This window comes from Paramormyrops kingsleyae, unplaced genomic scaffold, assembly GCF_048594095.1.
Source record: "Paramormyrops kingsleyae isolate MSU_618 unplaced genomic scaffold, PKINGS_0.4 ups176, whole genome shotgun sequence".
NCBI lineage: Eukaryota > Metazoa > Chordata > Actinopteri > Osteoglossiformes > Mormyridae > Paramormyrops > Paramormyrops kingsleyae.
The window spans coordinates 17,501-22,500 of NW_027326114.1; the positions used below are offsets into that span (position 1 = coordinate 17,501).

The 5,000-nt window shown below is 52.6% G+C and overlaps 1 non-coding gene across 1 annotated transcript; it reads left to right on the top strand.

The window, feature by feature from the left end:
* Positions 1-4,690: 4,690 nt before the first annotated feature.
* On the top strand, positions 4,691-4,888 carry LOC140587232 (U2 spliceosomal RNA). Its single transcript, XR_011988965.1, has one exon. It is a non-coding gene; the product is annotated as a U2 spliceosomal RNA (small nuclear RNA).
* Positions 4,889-5,000: the final 112 nt, after the last annotated feature.

Consider the following 5,000-nt stretch of genomic DNA (forward strand, 5'->3'; position numbering starts at 1 on the left):
ACCATCTGGCTCGTTCCTGCCCTCAGAGGAAAACGTCTTACGCCGACGCTCTGTCAGGTAGCAGAGTTGTCGGCAAGGAGAGTGGTGGGGGAGCGCAAGCCCCCACATCAGGGCAGGAACAGCCGGCGGCGGGGGCAGGAGGAGAAGCCCTGGCCGAGGTGGAGGAGGCCCCAGGGACAGTGACAGCGATGCAGGAGGGGTCTCCAGTCCTGGCTCCGGGCGTCAGCAGCAGGAGGAGGAAGAGCGGCGCATCCCCCCGGAGGAGGAAGAAGAGCAGAAGGGAGGTACTACCCGACGCGTCCAGCCCTCCGGCTGCCACTTTGTCAGCAGTGGCGGCCGGGGACCAAGGCCGAGAGAGTCCCCCCTCCCCGACGTTGGGGGCCCCCCATCCGGTGTGGGACTTGGGACAGTCCCCTGCGCCCCCCCAGGAGTACAGTAGTGTGCAGGATAAAGCCAATGAACAGGAGTACCTGGGGGGGCTGGAACTGGGGGGCCTTTTGGGTTTGACTGAGGAGGGGGGGCAGTAATGCGGTATTGTTTTTAATGGCTGGCTTTTATTATTTTAGTGTGTTGTTTTTAATTGTATTTTACCTTTTTACCATTTTATGGCCAATTTTAATATTGTCACCTTGAATGTCAGGGGTTTGAGGAACGTTTTAAAGCGCACATCTGTTTTTAATCAGCTGGCATCTTCTCCCTTCAGCATTTGTTTTCTGCAGGAAGTCCACCTCCGGGACCAGCGGGACGAGGCTCTCTTTTCTCGACAATGGAAGAGGGGTAGATCCTACTGGAGCGTAGGTGGTGTCCACTCCTCAGGCGTCGGGATCCTTTTTGGCGACCGCGCCTTTGAAGAAGTAAGATCGTTTACCGTTCTTCAAGGTAGGGTTTTGGGAGTGGACGCCACATGGAGGGGACAGCGCCTCCGGGCCATATGTGTCTACGCGCCAGTGGAGGCCTCGTCCCGTATAACTCTCTTTGAAGAGTTGTCCCCGTTCTGTGTCACAGATCGACACTTGATTTTAGGAGGGGACTTTAACATCTCGTTGGAGGGTAGACAGGATGTCAGCTCTGGGCACTTTCGCCATTTTATTCGTTCCTTTAAACTTGTTGATGGTTTTAAGACATGCAACCCCAGCATGCCGGGCTTCACCTGGCATAATAGTCGCGGAGCTAGCAGTCGCATCGACTACATTTTAGCTTCACCCCCCATTGTTTTTAAAAAGGTGTCCCTCTCCCCACAGTGGCCCACTGACCATTTGGCAGTGGAGGCCACTGTTTCCATAGACGCCCCTGAATATGGGGGCGGATATTGGAAAATGAACCTGCAGATCCTGGAGGAGAGCGATTTTAGACACCTTTTTTTAGATCACTTCTCCGAGTGGCAGAAGGACAAGCCTACCTTCCCCTCCGTGGCCGAATGGTGGGAGAGTGTGAAGGACAGGATCCGAACCTTCTCCATGCAGTACAGCAAGCAGCGCAGGATGGAGAAGAAATTCTCCATTCTGCAGCTGGAGAGAAGGTTGCGGGATGAATACGCCGCTCACAACAATGGGGGCGCCATCGATCACGAGCGACTGCTAGGCATAAAGGGTGAGCTGAGGCGCCTGCACGAACAGGCTGCCTCGGCCCTAATGCTCCGCGACAAAATGTGCCTGTTGGAAAATAATGAAAAGTGTAATGCCCTTTTTTTCCAGAGAGCCAGGGAAGCCCGGGAGGAGAAGAGCTTTGTCTCTCTCCGTGCCTCAAACGGCGACACGGCAACGACAACATCAGACATGCTGGAGGTTGCTAAACTGTTCTATTTTAATCTTTTTAAGGTTAGGGACACGGACCCGGTTGCAGGGGAGCGGTTCCTAGATAATATCTCACCTTGTCTTCCCAGTGACATTCGGGACGGCTTAGAAGCCCCCATCACCTTGGCCGAGCTGACCGCAGTGCTTGGCAGGATGAACCGCCGCAAGGTACCGGGCCTTGACGGACTCCCGGTGGAATTTTATTCCACCTTTTGGGATGTCCTCGGGCCGGAATTACTGCAGGTTGTAGAGGATGTTCAGCGCCGGGGTTTGCTCACTAGGAGCATGAGGTCAGGGGTTCTTTCCCTGTTGCACAAGAAGGGTGATCGTGCCGACCTTGGCAACTGGAGGCCCCTGACCATGCTTTGTGTAGACACAAAGCTCATCGCAAAGACCCTTACCGAACGCCTGAAGAAGGCCATGGCTCATCTGGTTCACAGCGATCAGACGTGTGGAGTACCGGGTCGATCGGCGACGTGGAACCTCAATCTCATCCGCGACGCCATCGCCTGGGTGGAGGACAGGAACCTCCCTCTCCTGCTGGTCAGCTTGGACCAGGAGAAAGCCTTTGACCGGGTAGATCACCGCTTCCTGTTTCAAGTATTGGGTAAGTTTGGCTTTGGACCCAATTATCTGGGGTGGTTACACACTTTGTATAACGAAGTTGGAAGCCATGTTGTTATCAATGGCTTCCTGAGTGACTTGGTGCCCCAGGTGAGTGGAGTGAGGCAGGGATGTCCCCTCTCCCCCCTCCTCTACGCGCTCTATATAGAGCCGCTGGCGTGCGCCATTCGCGCCCACCCCGGGGTCGATGGCCTTCTTATCCCAGGAAGTCGGGGGAAAACTGTTAAACTGACCCAGTATGCAGACGACACCACCCTTTTCGTCTGCTCGGATCAGTCTCTCGGTCATGCCATGAGCCTTGTTCATGCGTTCGGTAGGGCCTCCGGCGCGACGCTCAACCTCAGTAAGTCGGTGGCCAAGTATTTCGGCAGCTGGAAGGCGAGGGAGGACGTCGCAGGTGGTCTCACCCTCTGTGACGGACCTCTCAAAGTGTTGGGGGTCAACTTCCTTTCGGATGGTGCCGCCCGTTTGAACTGGGAGGAGCGGTTGGCGATCGCCAGGCGGAAGATCGGACTGTGGAAGTCCAGGTCCCTGTCCTTCCAAGGTAAGGTTTTAGCCTTAAAAGTGGATATTCTTCCCACCCTGCTCTACCTTGCACATGTGTACCCTTTGCCCCGCTTCATGCGCAGAGGCCTGACGAAGGACGTTTTCAACCTCGTCTGGGGGGGCAGGTACGAGTACGTGCGTAGGGAAGTGATGTATCTCGGAAAGGACAGTGGGGGGAGGGATGTTATTGACTTTCCTCTCAAGCTTGACTGCCTGTTCTTCTCGCAGCTCTGCACGCGCCTGGCAGCTCCCCTCGAGCACCCCCATCAGCACTTTGTGCGTCTGTGGCTGGCTCTCCCCATGAGACGTCTGGTGGCGTCGTGGACCAACCTCGGCCCCAAGGCTGAGACCCTGCCGGCCCACTACAGCCACGCTGTCAAGTGGAGTAAGTCTTTTCCGGCAGGTGTCAAGACAGAGGCCTTGACCAAGCATAGAGCGCTTTATAGGGCTTTGCTTGGTCATAGGGATACTCGGGCCATGCTGGGCCTGGAGGAAGGCACATGGGCGAGAATCCAGCCTAAGGGTTTGGATCATAGGCTGCAGGACCTGAACTGGCAGTGCCTTCATGGTAAGCTGCCAGTCAGGGACGTCTTACATAGGCATAAGCTGACCAGACACCCCCGCTGCCCCAGGCCCGAGTGCAGCGAGGATGAGACCATCAGGCACGTGTTTTGGGACTGTGGGCATGCACAGAGAGTTTGGGGGTTGGTAGCGGGCCTGTGTGGACGTGTGGACCCGCAGCCCGGTCTGACCTACGACAAGGTGTTGAAGGGGTGGGACCCCAAGCTCCATAACCCCTTCGGCCCCTGGATGTGGCTGCTGGTCAGCATTACCAAGCGAGAGCTGTGGAATGCTAGGACCGCGCTCATCCGCAGAGGGGTTCATCTGGAGGCACAAGGGGTATTCCGTAAAATCCGGGCCGACTTGGGGTTCAGGATGGAGACTGACGTCATCCAGCGGGGCTATCACGAGGCCAAGGAGAGGTGGAAGGGCCTCTTTTGGCTTTAGCCCCGTTTCGTTTAGGTGGTGACGCTCCATTCTACAGGGTTTGATGTGACACACCTTTCTGAAGCACACTGGAGATACTTCGGGTTTTAGGTGAGTGTGCTTTGTTTTTTTTTTTTGCGTGTGTTGTATTCAAAATGGTTTTATCTAACAGCATGTGCATAATTAATTGAGCACGGTTTTTGGTTGATCATTTTTAGCACCTATTTATTCATATTAACAATAACTGTATTTATTAACATTTTACTCTGGTTTGTTGTGCTGCTTTTTAAATGATTGACCTTGTTTTTATTCCCGAGGTGCTGATTTTACGTGTGTGGAAATGTATGACCCTGTCCCAACCTGACCCTGGTGTAGAGGTTGGAGGTCGCCGGGTGTGTTCCTCCTTTAATGGTTTTAGGTTTTAATAGCTGGCATTTAAGGTGGCATTTTATTTGTGTAAATGGCCATTTAATTGTAATTGTGTTTTAATTGATATTGTAATGACATTTTTTGGTGGTTTTATAGTTTTGTGTTTTATTGCAGTTCTGGAGAGGTTTTGTTTAATATTGTTTTAATAATGGTTTGTTTTGTATAGCATATATAAGTAGCACTGTGTTGAGAATGTTTTAGCCTTTTATAAAGTATTTATGGATCTGTATTTGTGAACCAAAAAGGCTGTTTTATTATGTCTTGATGACAGTGCAAATTGATGTTTATATGCTTTGTATATTTGTGTGATTTTAATTGTTGTGCAGAACTGTATAATAAAGTATGGAAAAAAAAATCTGTTCTTATCAGTTTAATATCTGATATGTCCCCCATGGAGGGGACCACATATTAAACGGATTTTTGGAACAGGGAGCCGGAAGTGGGGCTTGCCCCGTCCGCTCCACGCATCGACCCGGTATTGCAGTGCTTCCGGGAATGGTGCACCTCTACTGCCCCCTGTTGTCGAAAGGCAGAACTGACTGACTGACTGACTGACTGACTGACTGACTGACTGACTGAGTGAGTGAGTGAGTGACTAATAGACTGAGTGCTGTGAGGGGG